Below are 26390 nucleotides of genomic sequence, written 5' to 3' on the forward strand. Positions count from 1 at the left end.
TCAGGAGCTTCTAATCAGTGCCCTTTTGACGATTGTTACTACTATTCCTCATATGATTGTATTCACTCATTATGATTACAGTTTATTGAATTTACATATGACTATTATGTTTTATGTTTGTCATGGCTCCTTTCATTCTGTGATTTTATTGTTAACCTTATAGGAATTGCATTGTGATTTCTCTGTTTTATTCAAATGTCAATAAAAATTGGTTGAAATAAAAAGATTGTTCAAGGGCCCCCAATAATAAAGCTTTGCAAAAATGAGACTGGATTGGGACCCTAGATGAGAGGAAGTCTTGCTGTGCTCAAACTCAGTCTGCAGGCATAAATTAGAGACAGAAACAATTGCATCTTAAATTCCTGAATAGATTACATTGCTCCTCAAGTTTTATGCACAGAACAGATCCCTGGACCCTCACACTGTACTTATAGTTTCTGGTAGACTGTTGGATGTGTTATTTTATCATCACATATACAGCATACACATACATACCACAGATGGGCAAAGAAAATAGATCAAAAGAAAGCAAAGCAGAATTTGCCTTCAACTGGAGCAAATCAAGCAGATGGTAATATAAGAATATTACCATTGAGTGAAATTCCAGGTGGAGGTTATGTACCTGTCTGTGGAGCAGAATTGACATATTGTCATTCACAAATGACTACCGGAGATTAAAAGAGAAGCTAGTAGAGTGGTACAAGCAGACAGAGAGTTTGTGAAACTTTCAAAATGAATGTGGGAGGACTTGAACACATTGTTTGGCATTGTGGTTCCAGTTGATTTGTGGGTTGAGTGCAAGTGGGGTGTTGATTGTCCAATTTGTGAACGGCTGAGAGATCCGGTAACAAGTGCGCTGTCTGAAGAGGTAATGAAAAGGTATTGCACAAGCTTTATTCGGTCATAAAAACCATCAAAGCATACAACCATAATACTCCAGATGATTACACAATTAAATAAGCTAAAAACAATTTAAAAAAAGGACATAATACAGTACTATCAGTAAAAATTAATTGCTTCTCCAAGTCCTTGCCCTACACATAGATAATTAGCACCAATAATCAATCAGATTTATATTTATAAAAAGGAAGAGAATATATCAATTACAGATTTTTTAAAAGACGAGTACCTGTGTGCCATGCAGCCACAAGGAACTTGCTAACTGCATGAACCAAAACAATAGAGGTGTCACTCATTAAAATCCTAAGGGCTGTAACATGTTGTCTGATGCCCATGTTCTGACAAATTGGGCGAATTCACTTACGTCGTGCAAAAGCGTAAGCTGTGCAAAAAAACTAAAAATGTTCAACTGATTCGGGGGCACCATTACAGCCTGGACATCGGTTAGTTACTGGCAGCGCTTTCCAGCTACTGGTAAACGTCATTAGCAGCAAACACCCATACCGAAAACTGACATACCGGCTCTTTCCTAAGGAGTCGGATGAAATCCAAAAAGGGTTCAAACTGGGGGCACCATTTGAAATCAAGAAATTGATTGGTCAACCACCCATGAGATGTACCAAAGAGATAGTTATTCCTGAAATGGGACCAATAGACTAACTTCAAAGATTGCTTCTGGGCATTCCCTAGAACCTGTGAATTCTCCAAATATCTCCAGAGACCCAAAGTACGAAACCAATTAGACACATGCCTAAACCATGGAATAGAGGCTGCATTTGGTCTATCAAAAAGATCAAGAAGTGAGTCCCTATAAGTAATAAGCTCCGGAGTAGTCCAGATCCAGAAAGGGTATTATAAAGTAATTGAATTTATGAAGAACAAAGTTTCCCCAAAAGATGTTGATTGGCAAAATATTGCCATGGTAGCAAAGGAAACAAAAGAGTCAAATTCAGGCCAATTATGAGAGATTGTTGCAAGCCTTCAAACAGCATAGTGGTTCTGAAACCATTGAGCTGAAAGACACGAGGTATTTTGTTTTTAGATTTGTGCAAAGATTGAAACCCAAGGAGAGTACCATGATTGAGCAGCATTTGATTTGGTGGCAGAGCAAGCCCATTGATGAAGTACTACAGTACGCAAGGTACTCTATTGACAAAACTGAATTGAAACAGAAAAAAATGAAGGAGTAATTAATGGTGATGAAAATAAAATGTGCTCAGACAGGAAATCAGATCCCGCAGATGATGATGAATGCTAATGGAATGTAAGGCGTGCAAAGGCAGGTTAAAAACATGACTCAGTGTAAAGGTAGAGGACGCGGTGTTCTGATAGATCAGATTGATGTGCAGTCAATTAAGAAAATGCAGGCATGTCATGCATGCAGCAACTTTGGACACTGTAGATGAAAGTGTCCTTATAATGTGAATAATTTGGTGCAGAACAGTGGTGTTGCTCAGACTGTTGGCAGTGATAAAGTTCAAATTCAGAGAATGCAAAGATCCCCAAGTCAAAAATGTAGCAGTTCCTGCAAGATTACAGCAAAAGCAGGTCCTGCAGCAGAAACAGATTCCACAACAGATTCAAGTTCCGCAACAAATGCAGATCCACAAGCCTCAATGACACAGCAGTAAGTGATGGTTCCTCAGTAAAACATGAATCAGAGAGCAAATACAAATGAAAATCAGTTGGAAACACAATTTTCCTTAATTGATTTGAGTGATGAGGAGTTTCAGAAACATTTAACAGTTACAGTTCTGATGAGGAGGATTGCATGTTAGCAGCATCCTTAGAGGTAGGCCAATGCGGTCCCTATTTAAACGCCAGCATTATGGGACACAGTGTTTCGTTCCTGGTTGACTACACGTTCTACTGCCAGAACCACATAAGTGGAAAATGTGCCCTTGTCAGGAAAATAATTCAGGTGGTAGAAGTAGCAAATCAGCAGTTAACTAACCCAATTACGGAACATATCCAGGTCAAAATATCGTAATTTGAGGACCGGCACCAATTTGTGGTTTGCGATTCAAGTCCTGTGAGCTTGTTAAGTCATGATCTTTTGTATGAGATAACTGTTCTATAAGCTGCACATACAATGGGATAGCCATTCAGACAAATAGTGATGATGAAATGTCCTGCAAAATTGAAAACATTTACCCTCTCATATCATTGTTCCCAATAATGACATTAAATGATTTACCCGAGGAGTTGCAAGGGACAGTTGGGGCAAAGGTTTTAGATTTTTCAGGAAAGGAGATAGGTCTCATAAGAGGAGTTGAGCCATTTAAAATCACAATTCAGCCAAATGCAGTGTATCCAAAGATATTGCCTAATAGCTGTGACTTTATTTGAACTAGATGTTCTGAAACAGATCCTTGGAAGCCCATGTAATCTCCCTGTTTTAAGATTGTGGAAGCCCAAGAGAAAATACCGCATAGTTCAGGATTTGAGACAAGTGAACGAGATTGTCATTCCATGTTGTCCTGTGGTACTGAATCCAGCAGTGATTTTTTTACAGAATCCTTGTGAGGCGCAATGGTTATCCGTCATTGATTTGTGCCAAGCATTTTTCTCCATTCCACTCCATAAAGATAGACCTTTTTTTTCCCTTTTAAATTCAGAAGCTGTGTTTTTTTCACGGTGTCGTACACCTCAAAGGTATTCAGAGTCACCTTCTATTTTTAATCAGATTTAGAAAAACACTTATAGTCCCTTAAAATGCATTTTCATTCAGTTTTGGCACAGTACATTGATGATCTGATAGTTGCACCCAACGCATATGAAGTATATAGGAGAGATACAGTTGCCCTTTTAAACCATTTAGCAGAAAACGGTCATAAAGTTTCCCTAGCAAAGCTGCATTATTGTCAAAAAGGAAGGTGTCCCAAGAGATAATTTCAGTGGTCATGCAGATGAACCTACCAGTGACACAGAGAGATGTCAGAATGTTTTTGGGAATTTTCGGCTACTGCTGCCAGTGGATTATACATTTTTCCCTTTTTTCCAAGCCTTTACTGAAGTTGACACACAAGGAGGTGTCTGACCCGGTAGCATTTGATGAGGCCTGCTTGAAAGCCTTCTCCGAGCTGAGAAGAAGCCTGTGCTGACCCTAGGTCCGGGAATACCTGACTATAACAAATGTTTTTCTTTGTTTTGTTGTGAAAGAAATGGTTGTGCACTTTCTGTTTTGATGCAGCTACATGGAGGTACCAACAGGCCTGTGGCATATTTTTCATCCACACTTGATCCTGTAGCTGCTGCATTGCCAGGCTGTTTAAAAGCTGTGTCAGCCATGAGTGATGCTATTAGTCAGTGTGAAAGCATTGCTGTGGGTCAACCCCTGAATGTTTTTGTGCCTCATTCCGTTGAAGTTTTTTACCCAAAGAAGACAGTTGTTCACGAATGCTCATTTGACCTGTTGTGAAAAAGTTATTTTGGGATCTCCAAATGTTAATATTAAAAGGTGTACCTCTTTAAATCCTGCACCACTTTTACCAATTACTGTTGAAAATGTAAAGGATCACAAGATGAGGTGGAGCATGATTATCCCGATGTGCACCAAACCAAGACATGATATTCAAGATACCCCATTAGATGAAAATGACTATGTCATGTTTATTGATGGCTCCTGCTAAGAGACAATGATGGAACTTTGAGATCTGGTTATGCAGTTTGCACAGTCTCAGGAGTGATAGAAGCTTCATAGCTTCAAAGAGTTTTTTACGCCCAAGTAGCCAAATTGGTTACCTTACCAAAGCATGCTGTGGTTCTGAACAGCTTAAAGTGACCATTTTCACTTATAGCCAGTATGGGTTTGTTGTTGTTCATATCTTCAGACAATTATGGTCCCAGAGAGGATTTATAACCTCTTCTGGATTACCTATCCAAAATGATTACAGAGTTTACCAATTGTTGAAAGCATTACAGTTACCTGTGAACATTGCAGTTGTTAAATGTGCAGCAATTCAAAAGTCAATTGATTATATCTCATTAGGCATTGCGTATGTCGACTCAGTGGCACACTATTGAGCTCTCCATGGCACATCCTTTAATAAGACAAATCCTTTATGACAGCAATTGATACTTGGGAGGAAGTCAAAAGATTGCAGGAAGAAGTACCAGAAGAAGAACAATGGGGCTGGAGTAGAGTAGCTTGTGTTCAAAGAGATGAGGATGATGTTGGGTTTCCAGTGAGGGAAAAGCAGTTTTGCTCAATAGTTTGTTGTACCCGATGGCAAGGTATTACCATGGACAGGCTCATATTGGCAGAGATGCAAAGATCAGAACTTTCAGACAAACATGGTACAACCCCAAATTCAGATTGGTTGCAGAAGCAGTGTTTCACAGATGTGAAACTTGTCAACAAATGAATGTAGGGAAACTCACTGTGGTTTATCTGAGCCACATAGGTAGATCAGGAAGTCCTTTCAACAGAGTGCAACTTGATTTGAATGAAATGCTTGAGTGTAATGGGTTGAGATATGTTTTGGTGGTGGTCTGTGTTTTTTTACATTGGGTCGAGGCTTACCCAACTCACAGGAATGATAGCCTTACAGCTGCAAAGCTGCTTTTGAAGGAATTGATTCCTTTATTCGGCTTTCTGGCTTCTCTGGAATCATAGCAAGGATCTCAATTCAATAATGGGAACATAAAATTGTTGTTTGCAGCTTTACAAATTTAGCAAATATTGCATTACAGTTACAGAGCAGAAGGCTCAGGATCAGTCGAGCAAATGAATGGAAAGCTGAAGTCACAACTGCCAAAAGTATGTGTATTTAAAATGTTGAAATGGCTGGATGCATTGCCTCTTATCCTGATGAGCATGCGCAGCCCACCCAACAGAAAGACATGACTGTCCCCTCACAAAATCATTATGAGGCGTGGTATGAGATTGCCTGCTGTGTCTGCAAATGTACTTGTGAACATTACAGATGAATTGGTGCTGGGTTATTGCAAAGGACTAGCTGAGGTGGTTTGGTCTTTGTCTTGCTAGGTTGAAGAAGCAAGTGCCCAAACACCACAAGAACTGCACCTTGACCTGAGTCTTGGAACTGGGTTCTGGTGAAGAAGCATGTCAGAAAGTCATGCTTTGAGATGCACTGAGAAGGGCCTTTCCAGGTTGTCTTGGTAACTGCTGTGAAGTGTGCTGGTCTAAAGAAGTGGGTTCAGGCGAGCCACGCATGCAAAGTTCAGGGCCTTCTGGAAGATACAGTGCCTGTTCCTCTAGGGCCAGATACAGTGACAGAAGGGGTCTAGGTTAGCCAAACTGTGAGGACTTCAAAAGTGCCCTTCTTATACCCATTTTGACCTTTGAAGTAGGCTACTTCAAAGGAAAGTCTCTCTTGTTTGTGAAATCCTGCCTTGCCCAGGCCAGGTCCCAGACACGCACCAGGGGGTTGGAAACTGCATTGTTTGAGGGCAGGCACAGCCATTCAGGTGTAAGTGACCACTCCTCCCCTCCCTCCTAGCACAGATGGCTCATCAGGTAATGCAAGCTACACTATAGCTTCCTTTGTGTCACTGTCTAGAGAGAGGTGCAAACAGATCAACTGTCAAACTGACCCAGAGAGGGAATCCACAAATAGGCAGTCACAGAATGGTTTAAGCAAGAAAATGCCCTCTTTCCTAAAAGTGTCATTTTCAAACACACAATCTTAAAACCAACTTTACTAAAAATAAGTATTTTTAAATTGTGAGTTCAGAGACCCCAAACTCCACATGTCTATCCCCTGCCAAAGGGAATCTATGCTTTAATCATATTTTAAGGCAGCCCCTGTGTTAACCTATCAGAGAGATAGGGCTTGCAACAGTGAAAAACGAATTTGGCTGTATTTCACTGTTAGGACATATAAAACATATTAGTAAATGTCCTACCTTAAATGTACACTGCACCCTGCCCATGGGGCTACAGAGGGCCTACCTTAGGGGTGTCTTACATGCAAGAAAAGGGAAGGTTTACGTTTAATTGGCAGTTTAAAACTGCACACAGACACTGCAGTGGCAGGTCTGAGACATGACCACAGGGCTACTAATGTGGGTGGCACAACCAGTGCTGCAGGCCCACCAGTAGCAATTGATCTACAGGCCCTGGGCACCTCTAGTGCACTGTACTAGGGACTTACCAGTAATCAAACATGCCAATCATGGAAATCCAATCAACAATACAATTTACACAGAGAACATATGCACTTTAACACTGGTTAGCAGTGGTAAAGTGCTCAGAGTTCAAAAGCCAAGAAAAACAGGTCAGGAAAAATAGGAGGCAGGAGGCAAAAAGATTGGGGATGACCCTGAGTAAGGAAAAAAGTCCAACAATTATTAATGCTGAATTTACGCATTTGCTAATTATGTATCTTTTATGAACAAATATGTCAATGAATAATTTTTCTTGTGTTAGTATAACTAGGCCTGCTGAGCTCGTACTTGCAGACATGCAAAAGTGATGAATTATTGCTCTCTATAACATGACATTTGCCTTTATGTTCTGTTCTCATGAAATGCTTTGCAAGTAGTAAGAGGCTCTTTTGTTCAATTATACAGAGACTTGTAGTTGATTGACCTTTATTCTGGAACATTTAGTCCTGTGGACATAACATTAAATACATTATTTCAACTAGCACAGATTCCCAAGTTCATTCTATTGTTTCAAGAAAAAATAAATTGTTACCAAACTGTTTAGATTCACACGGAAAGAGGAGACAAGTCGAGACCAAACCTGAGAAAATACTAGATTGTTGCAACCTGAATATTTTATTGATCTTTGAAGGGTGATGCCTTTTTTACTTGATGTGGGACCACAGAACTTGCGAATCAGAAACTATTGTTGTCTTTGATTTAGGGATTGAACCTTGTAGGTTTCAGAGAGAATTGTCCTTTTCTTTGCGCTCACTCTGTCAATTCTTTTCTTTGCTCTTGACCATGCTGTTCCTTGTGCAGCCCATGTTCTGTACTTCCCTGATGTTGCTTCTAACGGACTTTGCTGATGATTTACATGCTTTGCTGATGAAGAGTTCTTTAACGCTGACCCTAAGAGAGGTGTATCTCTCTGCTGATTGTCATTACCCTTGACTTGTTTTCTTTTTTATATAATAGAAGCTAATATGCTGACACTCACTCTTTATTTTATTAGTTAGTAATCTATAGCTCTAGATATAATTTTCCAAATTATTTTTGTCTGCTTTTGAATTTTGCCCACATGGGTTAGCCTGTCCCGACACGTATATGTCTTAATTTGAATACTGTAGGGACAACCTATGCGCAGTCCAAATTTGAATATTCTGTTTAATTGAACTTGATGTTGATACAGCCTAATTTGAGTTATGTTTCTGTTATAAAAATTATTTCCTTAATGATATGTATTGTTTTGATGCTCAATTGTGTTGATGCTAACTAGATTAGATATGTTTTGCCGCTTTGGGCAGCCAATAGTGTTGATTTATCTTTACAATTTTATTTTCGGCACAGTCTTCCTGACATTAGCTTGGTGGTTACAAAATAAAACTTTTCATTGATTGGAGCCTTCTTCCGTGGCCACATTGGTCACTGTGTTTAAATTGTTGGGGTGGTGTTAATGTATATTTGCGTATGGTTCACCACACTTTTTCTGGGTCAAAAGGTCTGTCGACCTCAGTGAAGCTTTTGATTCCTGTGAAGGATGAAAACGTGTTAAAGGAAGTCAAGTGTCCAACACTACAAATGAGTTGAACGTTTTGGTTCGTCGCAGGCATATGACATTCCCAAGATAAATCTGTACATGTACAACAAACTCCCTGATGAATAAAAGCCATGCAGCACATTTTTGGGAGTTACCTGCCACATAAACTTATGGTCTAAATTCTTAACTGTCAACTGACGTGATGATTTACCTGTCAACCTGTCATACATTTTCATCTACCAGCACCAAGCATGCTGGATTTAGCATTTTTACTTTTACATCATGAGAACAGGCCTACGGTCTAGCTGGATTAGTGCTGTTCACCGAAAAAATAATGCTGGTTAAAAATCACTATCATGACAAGAGTCCAGTTGAGAGCTATGTTGATTCAGTAAGCAGTCTCACATATTGACTACGTCTGTGTTTTAATGCTGGGTGGAGCAGTAGGTTAGGGCTGGGAGAGGGGCAAAAACCTCAAGACAGTCTGTTGTGCACAAGTTTCCACGCAACATTAACCAAGTGAAGATTTGTTTTTTGCAGTATTCATGTGGTCCAGACCATTGAAATAACAAAGATGATGAAGATAAAAAGCCAATCCATGTGCTTTGTGTTGTGTGCTCTTGCACCCTAAATGCACAATTTACCAGGCATTTTCCCAAATTCTGTATTGAAAAATACTGCAGGGCCAATTGAGGCTGATATTAATTGCCCATGGTATTTTAAAATGCTCCTTCTACCACAAGATTACACAAAAAATGTATTGAGAGGATTCCCCGAAGTCCCCTATCCAGCAATCTATGAAAGTTGTCCTGAGGTCCCTCAACAGTGATCTTTGAAAGTTGTCGAACTCTGGTCCGAATAACTCCTTCAATGTGCTCCAAAATGCACCATTTGTCACAAGTTCCCAAACATCCTTTAGTGAGATCTTACATGGGTATTCTAATCTTTACCTTTTCCTTGTATATTGGTCTTTTCCACCCTTATTCCCTGTCTTTACTTAGAACTGTCCTTGAGAATGTTGATGATCTATGATTCTAATCTGGTCTTGAAACAGAACTGTTGGAGCTGATGAGATGTTTGCAGTTGAGTTCTGATGTGGATTAATAAAGACTCTTCTCTACATATCTCCTGTAGTGTGTGTACAACACACTGTTAGTGGTGATAAGGATCAGAATTTCTTACCGTGCAGGGGCAGCGACCACAACACCCCTGATTCTACCTGACTCAACTTGGCTGGTCTCAGCTCTCTCACCTATGTCTGCAAGAAGAGCAGTTATTCTCTCAACACAATATGAGGTACTCTGACAGTTTGGATGTGCTATTGAGATTCTGAGGCTGGTGTTTCTGAGTAGAACCTTTATTAAAATATACAATCTGCTGTGTTACATCTTCCAACAAAGTGCTGTTTAAGCCTTCCCTGTCTGGAGCTTGTGTGCTGCACACTTTCAAATCCTACCTGCACTCTGACCATGATTGCGACTCCCACCTAAATGCTTAAGTGGGGCATCGCAGAAAATGTTCTAGGCTTTATTTAGGAACACTGTTACTTTGTGGCAATGTTGTCAGCAGTTCTCCTGGAGCTTGAGTGTTGAGTTCATTTCCATGTGCTGGGTCTGACCCTGGATGACAGTCAGAGAATGGTGGTTTAATGGGTATGATGCCCCTGTACAGATCAGCTATTATTACCAAACATAACTTTCAGACCCGGCTGTCAGTATATCTCCAGAATTTGATTAAACTGGTCAAGGATTAGTTGGAGGCTTGATGTGACAAATTGCCATTTTTACCTGTTAGGAATGATATTCATATTTGTTCACAAGCTTTTCCTCAAAAGTCGTCAGGTAGTTCTCACCTTTGAATCAGTGTTGGCAGTGGGTTATTTGTATGTAAGAATGCAAGAAAGTTATCTAGTGGCCACTTTCAGTACTGTTGTAAATGACTGTTTAACCTCCACAATTTCTCACTATGGTCATACATAGTTCTCGCTCGCCAATAACTCAATCTTGCATTTGTGATTTTTATCTCAGAAACCACGTGACTATTTTCAAACAGTTGCAGTTATGGCAGTAGCCAACTTGACACAACCACCGCAATTTCTCAATGAAGATGGTGAACCTGTACTTACTTGGATGGAATGGTTCAAATTATAGGAGTTCCATCTTACTGTGATAGGTAGAGAAAAGTTCAGTAGCCCCAGAAAGCAACATATTCTTCTTTGCAATCTGGGAATTAAAGACAAGAAAATGTATGGGCCATTACCGGACCCAGACGATGAATCAGGAGAGGAGAATTCCAATTGGATCTCTTTCAATTCACACTAAATAAATTAGAGATTCATTTTGATGATAAAGCAAATATAGTTTCTGGCAGAGTACAAATATAAAAAAAGAAGTTTGCAAGCTATATAGTAGCACTACCTGGATTATCCAACACGTGTGACTTTGAAATCCTGTGTGACTGTTTTATACGAGATGAATTAGTATGGTGCAGTAACAATTGAATTCTAGGAAAAGCTTTTGGCTTCTAATCCAGATTTAAATGAGGCACTAGATCAAGCAAAAAGTCTAGAACATGCTGATGAATGTATGAATGTATGAAATATTCTAATGAACAAACATGCCCAGTGAAAAAATAGGAAAACAGAGAAAATTGCAATACTAAAATAGAAAGCCCTTGATTCAGGGTGTCCAGAGAAAACACTTCTATCAAATGAAATAATTGTGGAAACATGGGTTGCTTAGACAAATAACCTTCATGCCCTGCAAAGGGTGCTCTATGCAGGGAATGTGGGAGAAAAAGACAGTCTTACAGTAGCAGTAAGAATTGAAGAAGATGACAAAAGCATTGTGTTTGAAATGAAAACTACACAACTACAGAAACCATCATACAGTCACCTTCTTATGATATGTTTTAGATGGGAAGGCAGTACAAGTCTTTGCAGATTATTGCTACCTCTTCATTTTTATTGATAAAGAGGTGTTTTATTACAAGTTTGCCAAACATGATTATGCTACTGAAAGGGCTTATATCAATGCAGATGGATACAATAAGGATCCCATTCATTTAGATGGAATGGTCCCTGTGGAGATTGCATTCAATAGCAGACAACTAGAGGAAAAGTATACATTTATAAAAAAAGATATCAAATCTCCTAATGTAGTGAAACTGTATTTATGGTAGATCATTGTTTCACAGGTGAACGGATTTGCAAGGAATTACCTGAAGTATTCACTGATAAATGTTGACTTTTTGTAATTTATGACACAAAATTAAACTTAAGTCCTCTGCCAGACCATAGTACCCAAAGTTTGTTCCGTCCCACACATGACGAAGAAGCCTTCAAGGGACAAACTTGATAGGCGCCTAAAACTGAAGGTTATTGAAACCTTTGAGCATTTCCTCTGGTTGCCTCCTACTGCTAAAACTGATAGGACAGACATTCTCTTATGCCTGGATTTATGAGTCTAAAATGCCAACATTTAGATGTCTTATCATCCCTTAATTCGCATTAATGAAATGTTGAGTGTAATAGGTGAGGCTAGTTGCTTCATGGTTGTGGACTTCTCAGCAGCATGCCATCAAGGTGAACTGCACCCAGATTCATGATCACTCGCATCTTTCATTTCATGTTTTGTGGCTTTCCAGTATTTTTGATTGACATTTGTGCTGGCCTTGTCTGCCACAGCCTTCCCACATAATGCAAATGGTGCTGGAGGATATTCCAGATATCTTGTACTTCCAAGAAGATATATATTTATCAGTGGTGAGGATGAATCAAGTCATGATAGCACCTTGTGGCAAGTACTGGAATGACTCAAGAAGGTAGGTTCTCACCATAAAAAAGAGAAGTGTTAAATTGGTGTACTTTCAGTTTCATGCTCAGGTCACATATTGTCAAAGGATGGTATCAGATCCAAGCTAGATTTGGCAAAAGAGGTGATAAAGGCCCCCAGAGTACACAATAAAACTGAAGCAAGGTGTTTTCTAGGCCATGCTGAATCCTACTCCAAATTTGTGAATGGTTTTGCTAACAAGGTTGAGCCGAATAGAACTTTACTTAGGAAAGGAAGATCCTTATATAGACATCCAAATGCAATCAAGGATTCTTGACCATAAAAAAGCCACCACAGAGATCCTGTCTTTAACTAAGTTTTATATTTGTTCTGTCCTAACAGAGGCCAGCACCAAGGGATTAGGTCCTATATTGGCATAGTATGACTAAGGAGAAGGAAAAAAACATGGAATTTGCCTCCCACATCCTGAAAGGTTCTGAGAGAAATTACCCTTCTGTGGAAAAAGAAGCTTTGGTCTGCTTTTGGGCAATCAAACATTTCAAGTTTTTGTGTTGTGAATTCCTTTCATTGTAAGAATGGATCACAAATCTTTGATTTTTCCCTTCTCTTTCAAGGGTGTAGCATGTTCAACTCCAAGTATTTCTCAATAGCTTTTAGAGTTAGAAGTATACCATTTTTTAAATGGAGTACATTTCAAGCTCATGAAATAAGGTAGTAGACTGTCTGTTCTGACTGCCCATAGAAAGCAAGGATAGAACTGAGGAGCATTTGGATATTCTTGCATTAACCATGGAAGGTACTAATGAAAGAGACTGGTTGAAGAGTTCTTGCAAGATTTTGTAGTAATTCATCAAACAAGGATAATCTGAAAATAACAAATATGTGCCTGACCATGTTTTGTGAAGTCAAGAATGAGCTATTTCTAGTGGGCAAGAAGGTAATGAGTGGAAACAAAAATTGTCCCCTCCAGATCTCTGTGTGTTAAGGTAGTTGACCTAGCTCACAAGGGCCATCAGGGCAGGAGTTTGTCCAAAAACAAAATTTGATTACAATTTTGGTGGTCCCGTATGGATAACATGATGTAATAGAAAGATAGGAATGACAAGTCCAAAAGTATCAGAAACACACCATTGTCACCAATAGAAGTACCAGAGAAACCATGGATAAAGTTGATTACGGATATTATTCGCCCCATTCAGGAACCAAAGTTCAGGAGTAATTGTGTAATTATATTAGTAGACAAATATTCCAAATGGATAGAGATCTGGCATTCTCTTCACATCACATCACAATGAATGAATTACTGATTTAATTAGAGATGTTTTACTGAGGGTTAATGTTTCATGACTCTTATAACTTATCTGCACAAATAACAGTACAACCATTGTATACTGAAAGTAAATACTGGAGGTAATATGGTATTTGTCGCTGTCACAAAAGATACATGGGTTTGCAGTATGGTAAGTATTAATACGAGTATGTGGTCAACAAGAGGGGAAAAGCCTTAACAGCTGGGGCATACAAAAATATACATCATATCAGTAGTGGGCAGCTGCAAACACAACATAGAGTCCAACCATTGTCCCCACACTATTGTCATGTTTAGTGGGGCATCCTCTTGCTTTGTGTAGCATTATTTTAAGAGTACCACAACAATCCATGCCAGTGTGCCATTCCCTCAGATTGAGGGTTGTGGCGTCCTCCATCGTTTTCCTTTGTCACATTTGGCCACTAAATAGCCTAGGCCAAAGAAAGTGTGTTTGGCCTGCGTTTCACCCTATTCACTGGCAACTAGAGCAGGGGGGAGAGGGATGGTTCAATTTTACTTAAGCATTTTAGGGTGTAGTATGTTCTATGGAGGTAGTACAATTGGACCAGCCTGAGCCCAGCTGATATCGCAAGTGTGTGTGGTGCCATTTTGGCTTCTTGCCAGTCATCATTAACTAGAGGCCCTAAGTCAGCATTCCATGCCTGCTGCAAGAGTAGCAGTGGTCAGGAGTGTGTGCTAATAACGTGTGGTAAATTTGTGGAATATTTTTCTTCTCCTGGGGTTCCAATGTTGGTCTCGCTTCAAGTGGACTGTATTAATCAATGCTGGGTTTAGTACGTATGTCATTTGGAGTTACCAAAAAAGTTTAGATGTGTACATTTAAAGTCCTTTTGTAATTCCTCCAAGGACCTCAAAAGTCCCCCCTTCAGATTACTCTGAATTTGAAGATACCAATTGTGAGAAGGTAGCCTCTTTCTAGCCTTGTTACCCCCACTTTTGGCCTGTTTGTGAGTGTATGTCAGGGTGTTTGTCACTGTTTTCACTGTCTCACTGGGATCCTGATGGCCAGGCCTCAGTGCTCATAGTGAAAACACCATGTTTTCAGTATGGTTGTTATGTGTCACTGGGATCCTGCTGGTCAGGACCCCAGTGCTCATAGGTTTGTGGCCTATATGTATGTGTCACTGGGACCCTGTCACACAGGGCCCCAGTGCTCATAGGTGTGCATGTGTATGTTCCCTGTGTGGTGCCTAACTGTCTCACTGAGGCTCTGCTAACCAGAACCTCAGTGGTTATGCTCTCTCATTACTTTCAAATTGTCACTAACAGGCTAGTGACCAATTTTACCAATTTACATTGGCTTACTGGAACACCCTTATAATTCCCTAGTATATGGTACTGAGGTACCCAGGGTATTGGGGTTCCAGGAGATCCCTATGGGCTGCAGCATTTCTTTTGCCACCCATAGGGAGCTCTGACAAATCTTACACAGGCCTGCCACTGCAGCCTGAGTGAAATAACGTCCACGTTATTTCACAGCCATTTTTACACTGCACTTAAGTAACTTATAAGTCACCTATATGTCTAACCTTTACCTGGTAAAGGTTAGGTGCAAAGTTACTTAGTGTGAGGGCACCCTGGCACTAGCCAAGGTGCCCCCACATTGTTCAGAGCCAATTCCCTGAACTTTGTGAGTGCGGGGACACCATTACACGCGTGCACTACATATAGGTCACTACCTATATGTAGCTTCACCATGGTAACTCCGAATATGGCCATGTAACATGTCTATGATCATGGAATTGCCCCCTCTATACCATCCTGGCATAGTTGGCACAATCCCATGATCCCAGTGGTCTGTAGCACAGACCCTGGTACTGCCAAACTGCCCTTCCTGGGGTTTCACTGCAGCTGCTGCTGCTGCCAACCCCTCAGACAGGCAGCTGCCCTCCTGGGGTCCAGCCAGGCCTGGCCCAGGATGGCAGGACAAAGAACTTCCTCTGAGAGAGGGTGTGACACCCTCTCCCTTTGGAAAATGGTGTGAAGGCAGGGGAGGAGTAGCCTCCCCCAGCCTCTGGAAATGCTTTGTTGGGCACAGATGTGCCCAATTCTGCATAAGCCAGTCTACACCGGTTCAGGGACCCCTTAGCCCCTGCTCTGGCGCGAAACTGGACAAAGGAAAGGGGAGTGACCACTCCCCTGACCTGCACCTCCCCTGGGAGGTGTCCAGAGCTCCTCCAGTGTGCTCCAGACCTCTGCCATCTTGGAAACAGAGGTGCTGCTGGCACACTGGACTGCTCTGAGTGGCCAGTGCCACCAGGTGACGTCAGAGACTCCTGCTGATAGGCTCCTTCAGGTGTTAGTAGCCTTTCCTCTCTCCTAGGTAGCCAAACCCTCTTTTCTGGCTATTTAGGGTCTCTGTCTCTGGGGAAACTTTAGATAACGAATGCATGAGCTCAGCCGAGTTCCTCTGCATCTCCCTCTTCACCTTCTGATAAGGAATCGACCGCTGACCGCGCTGGAAGCCTGCAAACCTGCAACATAGTAGCAAAGACGACTACTGCAACTCTGTAACGCTGATCCTGCCGCCTTCTCGACTGTTTTCCTGCTTGTGCATGCTGTGGGGGTAGTCTGCCTCCTCTCTGCACCAGAAGCTCCGAAGAAATCTCCCGTGGGTCGACGGAATCTTCCCCCTGCAACCGCAGGCACCAAAAAGCTGCATTACCGGTCCCTTGGGTCTCCTCTCAGCACGACGAGCAAGGTCCCTCGAATCCAGCGACACCGTCCAAGTGACCCCCACAGTCCAGTGACTCTTCAGCCCAAGTTTGGTGGAGGTAAGTCCTTGCCTCACCTCGCTGGGCTGCATTGCTGGGAACCGCGACTTTGCAAGCTACTCCGGCCCCTGTGCACTTCCGGCGGAAATCCTTCGTGCACAGCCAAGCCTGGGTCCACGGCACTCTAACCTGCATTGCACGACTTTCTAAGTTGGTCTCCGGCGACGTGGGACTCCTTTGTGCAACTTTGGCGAGCACCGTTTCACGCATCCTCGTAGTGCCTGTTTCTGGCACTTCTCCGGGTGCTACCTGCTTCAGTGAGGGCTCTTCGTCTTGCTCGACGTCCCCTCTCTCTGCAGGTCCAATTTGCGACCTCCTGGTCCCTCCTGGGCCCCAGCAGCGTCCAAAAACGCCAAACGCACGATTTGCGTGTAGCAAGGCTTGTTGGCATCCATCCGGCGGGAAAACACTTCTGCACGACTCTCCAAGGCGTGGGGGATCCATCCTCCAAAGGGGAAGTCTCTAGCCCTTGTCGTTCCTGCAGTATTCACAGTTCTTCAGCCTAGTAAGAGCTTCTTTGCACCAACCGCTGGCATTTCTTGGGCATCTGCCCATCTCCGAGTTGCTTGTGACTTTTGGACTTGGTCCCCTTGTTCCACAGGTACCCTCAGTCAGGAATCCATCGTTGTTGCATTGCTGATTTGTGTTTTCCTTGCATTTTCCCTCTAACACGACTATTTTGTCCTTAGGGGAACTTTGGTGCACTTTGCACCCACTTTTCAGGGTCTTGGGGAGGGTTATTTTTCTAACTCTCACTATTTTCTAATAGTCCCAGCGACCCTCTACAAGGTCACATAGGTTTGGGGTCCATTCGTGGTCCGCATTCCACTTTTGGAGTATATGGTTTGTGTTGCCCCTATCCCTATGTTTCCCCATTGCATCCTATTGTAACTATACATTGTTTGCACTGTTTTCTAAGACTATACTGCATATTTTTGCTATTGTGTATATATATCTTGTGTATATTTCCTATCCTCTCACTGAGGGTACACTCTAAGATACTTTGGCATATTGTCATAAAAATAAAGTACCTTTATTTTTGGTATAACTGTGTATTGTGTTTTCTTATGATATTGTGCATATGACACTAAGTGGTACTGTAGTAGCTTCACACGTCTCCTAGTTCAGCCTAAGCTGCTCTGCTAAGCTACCATTATCTATCAGCCTAAGCTGCTAGACACCCTATACACTAATAAGGGATAACTGGGCCTGGTGCAAGGTGCAAGTACCCCTTGGTACTCACTACAAGCCAGTCCAGCCTCCTACACCAATACTTGCCCACTTCCTTTAGTGCTCTACCGCTACTAGTAAGATAGTCTCCGAGCCACAGAGGGGGTTTCTTGTGTAAATCTACGGTACCATATGAGTTTTCTCCAGACAGTATTCCAAACGATTAGTGTCGTAGTTGTTACTGTGGGAAAGTGTAGCAGGCTTTTGTTATGGAAAATGCTTAGTTCTGATCTATATGTTGGATCATCTCTATCTCCAGCTATTCAGTCATTAATGCCTGCCATGTGAGAAGCTCAATAGTAGAGCCGCATATATCATACATGCCCAATCTGCCATTGCATGTGAGCTGTCTGCATTTGGCCATGTGTATCCTCAGTTGTCTATTCCTCCCCACACAAAAAAGCAGCATTGAGGATGTCGAATCAGAACTTTGGAATATTTTGTAGAAAGTTTTGGAGAGTGTAGAGAAGCTTCTAGAGTAATATAATTTTATCAGACACACAAAGGGTGATGGGAGAAATGCGTACAATTTGTCTAACCACTGGGGATCGCTTGGGGTAAAATTAACAAAATGAGATGCTGGTTGCTTGGGTCTAGACCTACAATTTACTGGTTGTCAATCATATCAACCATCTGCTGTGAAAATGTTTCTGAAGTGACATTATACCCCTTTGATGTAGAACACTAGTGAGGAAAAGAGCCTCTAAATTCACCCTCCCACCACCTTTGAAATCTGCTCCTGTGCATACCTCACACATTGGATTGTGTGGGCACTGGTCTCAAACTCCCTAATCCAATTGCCTTCAAACTAGGTGATGCCTCCCTCTTGGGGGGGCAGAATTTGTGTAGGGTGGCACTAGGCTCTGGCGAACGAAAACTGTCAATATGCAGCTGAGAAGCACAAATATGCAGAGGACAACACATGGATTTTAGTGAAAGAAGAGAGTGGAGTGAAGTGCTCTGTAATGATACCTTTTGTCACCCATATCAAGGCTGGGGGCAGGTGCAAAAGGTGCCCTCCAAATAACCCCACCACCTCATTTCTGAGAAAGAATCCCACTTTTGAGACTTATAATGTGGCAACAACAAATGTTGGCAATCACGTTTTGTTGACATTTTCTGAAGGCATAACTGAACATACAGACAATGTCTGAACTGTTAAATATGTGTTAGTGTTGCCTTCTAGCCCCAATTCTAGCAAAACATCTACAGCCAGGCAACATCTTTGGTAAGTCTCCCTATTTTAGTTTAAGGCGCATAGCATTTTGGGACTTTTCACTATTTAGCATTTTAAGGAGGGATAAAAAAAACAGGTTGCAAAATTCTTTACACTAAACATGTATTGCTGGTTATGTCACACATGAGGTGGACAGTCGGTATGTATAATAATTTTACAGAATATAAGGTAAAAATAACTTTTCAAAATTTCTTTGGTGCCATCTTAAGTATCTTTCATATTTTCTGACTCCTAATATTTTTTCAATTTCACACATAGGATTTATTCTAAGAAAGATGTAAAACAGACTATAGCACATGGGAAATTCTCACCTAAAATATTTAGCCTGTTTTGTTCAAATCCTCTCTGTAGTTAAAAACCACTACTACAAGTAAGCTTTGTCTATTTCTTTTTTTTTTCAATACAAGCTTTATTTCGACTTTCGACAAGTCAGAAAAGCAGCACATAAAACAAATCTTAAAATGTAAAATACCCATAACAAATATGTTAAAAATCACATAATTAAAAAACGTGGCAATAAATACAAAAAGTTAAAATACAATAACATATTAGTCAGTGCATTGTGAATATTTTGGTGGCCGAATTATCACGTTACCAGTGCACCCAAGGACTTTCTTACAATAATTATAGAACTTAAAAAGTGTGCTAAAATGCCACATATTTCAATAGAAGGTAACATCTGTAAATAAAGATACGCAGGGTGACATTATCGCTTGTGGGTGGATCTTAAAAAAGGCATTAAAAAACGCGTTCTCTGTTTTCCATAAAATTTACAGAAGAGAACCACATGTATTGTACTTTGGGGTGACTTTGTATCACAAGGACAGACCCCTAGTGTTGTACTCCAATCGTTCATGGTCGGAAAAGTTACCAGACGGTGGAACGTGTCTAGCCTTAGCCTAGTGAGAACGAAACGATGTCGAGATTTTACTACATTTATCAAGTAAGGCTGTATACCCTCTGTGGACAGCATCAGTTGATTAGACATAACAGTATGTTTTTTTGCCTCTCCTATCCACCTCTGGTCTTCTAAGTACTTAAGGGACAGGGACCTCAGATCTTTCCTGGTTAATCTCTTCAGTAATTCTGGGTTTGTATAGTATTCTTTATGGCCCATATTTTCAAAGAAGGTTATAATATACCTCAACCAAGGGACTCTTAGAGAAAAAACTGATGCCATGCAATCCCGTAACACTGCCCTATTTAGGCCAGTGTGTGCTGAGGTCCAAATTTTCTGCCTTAGCAATATTGGCTGTATCTTTATTAAATCAACTAAAAATGGGGCCCCTAGTTCTGCATGGCTAATATATGATGAAGTACATTTTGGTACCATTAACAAATGTCTCAAAAAATCATTTTCCACCATTTGGATTGTGTTACAAATGGTATACCCCCACACCCCCGCTCCGTACGTGGCAGACGGAATGCATTTAGCTCTATAGACCTTTAGCATGTTCTGCGGAGTAATCACCCCAAGCCTCTTTGAAAAAATCTTCAGGGCTGTCGCCTTCATGATCTGTAGCTTCTTTTTTTTTTTACACACTGTGCCCAAGAACCTTGCTTATCGAACATTATGCCCAGATAAGAAAATGTTGAAGTTGTATCAATCTTTCTGTCTTGTGTGATGATATCATGAGTCTTAATTGATTTCTTGCCACAATTCATTAAAAACGTTTTTGAACGGTTGACGGTAAGGCCAAAGTCTGTCATGTATGTGATACAAGTTGTTAAAAGTCTTTGGAGGGCTAGAGGAGTCCGGGCCATAAGTACAGCGTCATCTGCATAGAGTAGGGCCAGAATCGGGTGATGGCCTATTTGAGGGAGATCTTTACATTTGCTTGTTAATTCTAGTTCCAACTTGTTTATATGTATTGAGAACAAGAATGGGGCTAACACACAGCCTTTACATACTCCCCTGTGTATACCAAAAGGTCTAGTGCATTCCCCTCTTGTCCCATATCTCACCCTTGCTCTACTCCCTAGATACAGTTCCCGTATGAACTGGATTATTGTCACTTCTACCCCTATGCTACTTAGGATTTCCCATAGTTTCTCAGGAACTACACAATCAAATGCTGAAGATAAATCTATGAAGGCCAGATACAAGTTACCCTCTCTAATCTTTTTGTATTTCCCAATTATGATACTTAAATTCAGTCCTTGTTCCACTGTGCCTATTCCTGTGCGGAAACCGTACTGTAGTTCAGATAAGATATTGTTTTCCTCAGCCCAGCCCTGTAATCTATTCAGAATAACTCTCCCAGCTATTTTAGATAATGTGTCAAGTAGTGAGATGGGTCTATAACAGGCTGGGTTAAGGCAGTCACCTTTTTTGTATTTGGGGACAATAATGGAATCTAGCCAAGATGGCAGAGGTACTTGCCTACTTCAAGCCCTCAATACCTGCGTCAATAAGGGGCCCCATACTTGTATGTTTGCCTTATATAAATCTACCGGTACACCATCTGGACCAGGTGCTTTTCCTGCTTTACTCGAGTTTATAGCTTCTACTACTTCCTCCAGACTGAACAGAGGTGTTATAATCATACGTGAATTCTTTTGGGTGGCATAACTCATTGGAGGATCAAGTAACGCTGTGTCAGAAGCCGGGCTATATATCTTGGAGAAGTTACCAATCCAATCCTCTTCTGTTGTTGCAACTTCCATTCTAGGATCATGTCTAGCCCCTGGTGTAGGAGTATTTATTATTTTCCCAAAAAAGCTAGCTTTGTGTAAGGATTCCCAAGAATTTTCCTGCCTCTGTACTCGTATCTCAGTTATACATCTTATTGGGGCACTTAGGGCCTTTTTTAATCTCTTATGTGCTTTTGTGCAATCGAGGTCAAACAAGTTAGCGCTAAAGCCCGATATTTTACAGAATAATTATGAGACTTTGTTTGTCTTTTTTATTTTTGGCAGCTTCAAATAGCAAGAACTTGGCCCAAAGGTAATGAAGGGCTTTACATGAGCACCAGCTACACTACACAGTCACATTCAATTTTTCTTGCAAAAGACAGGGCATTCTCTCAGTGGGCTTGGAGGCCGCCATTACTTACCATTAGTTGGCATCATTGTAACTCTCAATTGCTTGTATCCCGCTGGTCGGGCCTGAGATCGCCATTTCCTCCACTTGTGTCTGGCACTTCCTTGGAGCATGGTCCAAGTACTTGTGTCATTCCACTGCTCAAGCTTTTAGGAGTTAGTTTTTTAGGTTGAGCCTAGACAGCGTGCATGCGCTGTCTGAAAGGCCTTTTGGATGGAGTATAGGCATTTGCTCCTGCCTGCCTTCCACTTACAATAGGTTAAAGGCAGTGTCACTTGTGTTATGCTGCCTCCTAACTGGTTTGGCAGCTGGTACGTCACCTCCTGTACTTGGCTGAGGAGCACCGGTCAAGTACAGTTTAGTTGCGTGGAATTTTTTTCTGTTGTTTGGACGGACTATTTTTCTTTGTTTCCTGCCTCTTATGTTTGTCAGTAAGCACTAGTGTTCACGCACGTCGTTCATTTCCATGTTTGCCCATCACATGGCCCTTACTGTACATAATCAGTAATTACAAGTAGTTGTGTCATGCGTGTGTTTTGTACATTTTTTGTTGTTTTATATAGAATGAAATCGACCTAGGAATGAATCCTCAACAGCGGCTCTCCCGGCACAGTGGGAGAGCCGATACTACAATATTCATTGAACTCCGGTAAACTCACTCCATAATGCTTTGCAGGCATTCCTTTTACAAAACATTTTTGCCCATAACTCAGCCTGTGGTGGTCCTAGGGTAATTAGATCACCACCAAAACATTCAGAATGATATGTTCTTTCTGTAATAAGGGCCTTGTTTGTAATAGTGTTCTGACACCCTTGCTTTGTTTGCAAATTTGTAATGTGCTATGCTCTCTAAGGGCTGAAGAATGATATTTGCTCCAAGGCACTACTAACTCAGTTGGCTTGACAGGGACATCTAGCCACCACCAGTGGTATTGCACCTTTTGCTAATGCACAAACACAGTTTATGTTTGATAAAGGTTTAATGTATGCACAGAACTCAACCCACTGTGCTTTACAGGCATTCCTTTTACACACATTTTTGGAAATAACTCAGCATGTGATGGTCCTAGGGCAATGGGACCACGACCACAACATTCAGAACAATGTTTTCTTTCTATTCAGGTCATTCTATGGGTCACACTAGGTGAGAAGGGGCCAAAAAATCATAACCTCTTCCACCATTCAATGCATGTTTAAATTCTCTTCTAGCCCAAACTTTTGTTTTTTTGTAGCTGAGAGGAGTTTGTGTTATGAGGGCTTTGTTTGTAATAGTATTTTAATACTTCTCTTTGATCTATAATGTGTTTTGCTTTTTAAGAGCTGAAGGATGATAGTTGCTCCAAGGTGTTGCTAACTCAGTTAGCTTGACGAAACTGCCAGTGGTAGTGCAGTGTAGTGCACCTTATGCTGTTGACTCCAAGGTGTTGCTAACTCAGTTAGCTTGACAGAGATATCTAGCTTCTGCCCGTCTGCTCCTTCCCACCCTTACTTAGTCTTTATCCTTGAAGGAATGTTGTTGAAATCTTCTCGAGTGAAACTGTGCAGTTTGGCTGAATATCTGTAGCGTAGAATGCCCAGATTCAGCCACTGCACCAATTTGTGCCTCTGTTGTGGTACTAATGTATTCAGGATTGGAAACCTACATTCAAACTACCCCTTTCCACGCCTGGAACAGTCTGCCATCCCAGCTAGGCAGAATGTGCATAAACGCTGCTGTCCTAGCTGGTCACATCTTGTTCTGTTTTCCCCGTCAATGGATATACTATCTGTATTTACAATGTGTTCTCTCTGAAGACTCTGTGCCTCACGGGAGAAGCTGCAGGACCAACAGCGCACACAAGACAAGCATGGGCCAGTTCTGAACCAATAAAACCCCCTAAAGCAGCAAGACTCTCTGGAACTACTTACACCTTGTACTGACGGACTTCTGTGTTCTCTTCTAGGCCAATTTCAATCTCATTGGGCCTTACCCCTTTCTATTTATAGCTTATTTTTCACATCCAACTTTTTATTTTTTGAGTAATAAAAGGTGTGCACCATTTTTATTCATTGTAGAAGCCAAACTCAGCTTTTACACTTATGAAGTATTGTGACTTCCAGAAAAGTCATGTGAAATTACTGCACATAAAATAATTGTGCATTGAATACAATAATGTAGGTAGTGGATATCCTGAAAATCTTGTATGGATCCGTCCTTTCTGGACCTACGTTGGTTGCAACTAAATTAACGGGTTGAAAAGCAACTTTATGCAAGTAGGGTGGTCATCTCATTCTGTCCTTACTGTCCTGGCTTTTAACACTTACAAAACATTGCTATTCGGTATGCTGGTGTCTAATCAGAGCAATGGAAGCAAATCAAGACTACAGCACCCAGAATGCATTGGATTATTAACTTTATTTCGGCCGTAAGCCATAAAAGAAACATCCTATAAATAGCTAAAATACATAATCTGTTACTAATACTTTACAATAGTTAAAATCATTACCAAGTTAAATTCTTAAAAACTGTCAAATAAGTACACATTTAAATAGACATATCACCATAATTCTCACTTGATTTATAACTACCCCAAATAAAAATCCTAAGAAATCTTCTTTTGCAATAATACTTTCCTACATGGAGAAAACTTCCACATCAGGCAAAGGATCAAGCTTATTCACTGTTGTTACTACATATTAACCAGTAGCCTCCTTAGATCTCACGATCCAGGCATTACGCTGAAAATTGGTGACTGAAAACACTACCTTTCCGCTTGTGTCACTTAGCAACACTAATGACTCCCTGTAGTATTTAATTCCAATGTTTCGGCACAATGGAGCAATCCATTCCATCCTCAACTTTAAATACCTCGGGCAAAAAACTAAGAAATGGGCTAAAGATTCAATTTCCGCTGGGCAAAAGGGGCAGGAGCTGGTCCCACCACTACTTTTCCTTTTTTTCCCATCTAGAGGTGAAGGAGTCTAGAGGCAAATTTCCCAATCTAAATTTTATGAATAAGTTCTTTGCCTGTGCCGGATTTATATTATCCATGTAATGTTCAAACTTAGGCAGGCATTCATGGTTGAGAAAATTGCTGCCCGTTAGGTGTGCTTGCCAAGTGCGAATTAGTACTGCTTCCCAATATAGCTTTTTAACATGGAATGCCACGTCTTTCTTTATGTTCGGATGGCATCTCCATAGCTCCTCCATTTTAATCTGGTGGCACAAGTCCTTTATATAGCTGAGCCACAGTATTAAAGCCACTCTATCAAAAGATAATAGTTCCATCATTACCGTCCTATATGGCCCCAGATGGACAGAAGACCACAGGGGTACCCAATATAAAAGAGGTTTCAAACCAATTACACAATGTATTGGACTTAATCCTAAATCAAATCTAATGGGGGTAAGTGGGGTACGAGATGGTAGACATAACATAGAGCGCAAAAATGTATTTTCAATCAGAATCAGTTTTATGCAGGTCGCAATGCCCCCAAAGTTCTGCACCATAAGCTGCAGCTGTCACTGCTGCAGCCTTATATACCGCAAGTGCTGGGGAAAGAGGTCCTCCAGCTGAGTTTGTTACCCTCCTACTGATGACCATTGCCCGCTGGTGTAGAAGCACAGAACTTTTCTCTATTTGTGGGGTCCATGTGAGATTGTCTGCCATTCTTATACCCAAGTAGCCAAATTGCCTGACCTGCTCAATCGGGGTACCCCCTATAATCATTTTCCCCCTAAGGGATTTGTGCAGGTTTAGGGCCATAAATTTTGACTTCTCTGAGTTAATTTCTTGCCCCCTCTCTTCAAAGAATGCTGCAAAAAAAATCCAGTTCATTTTGCAACCCCATCGGGGTTCTTGATATAAGCAGTGTGTCGTCAGTGAACATAAGGATGGGTACAGACATTCTCTCTATTTTGGGGGCATCATGATTGCACCTAATCAACTGGTCCACTGCCCCATTAATATAAAGACTAAACAAAGTAGGGGCCAGTACGCATCCCTGTCTCACCCCATTTACAGTTGGGATTGGATTAATGAGATCGCCTCCCGCCGTCCACTTCACCCCAGCATAAGTGCCCTCATGCAAATACCGTATTAGCCTCAGGAGGTCCCTTTCCATTCCATAAGCATTTAAGACTCTTCAAAGGGATTCACATGGGACCAAATCAAAAGCCGCCCTCAAATCAATGAAGGCAACATACAAATGATCATGTTTTAGAGTTGTTGGAAAATGGGTTATTGGTAAGGGCAGGTAGGTACCTACACCTAGCAACAAGCCACTAACCTCCACTTAGGTCCAGTTAGGTCTCAGTAAATTAACCCCAGCTCAACCCTTGGTAGCTTGGCAACGAGCGTCAAGGCTTAACTTAGGAGACACTGGTAAAGCATTCAAATATCACAAAACAGTAATTAAATAAAACACAGGAAACAGTTTAAAAATCCAAAA

The sequence above is a fragment of the Pleurodeles waltl genome, chromosome 5 (assembly GCF_031143425.1).
Source record: "Pleurodeles waltl isolate 20211129_DDA chromosome 5, aPleWal1.hap1.20221129, whole genome shotgun sequence".
In the NCBI taxonomy this organism is placed as follows: domain Eukaryota; kingdom Metazoa; phylum Chordata; class Amphibia; order Caudata; family Salamandridae; genus Pleurodeles; species Pleurodeles waltl.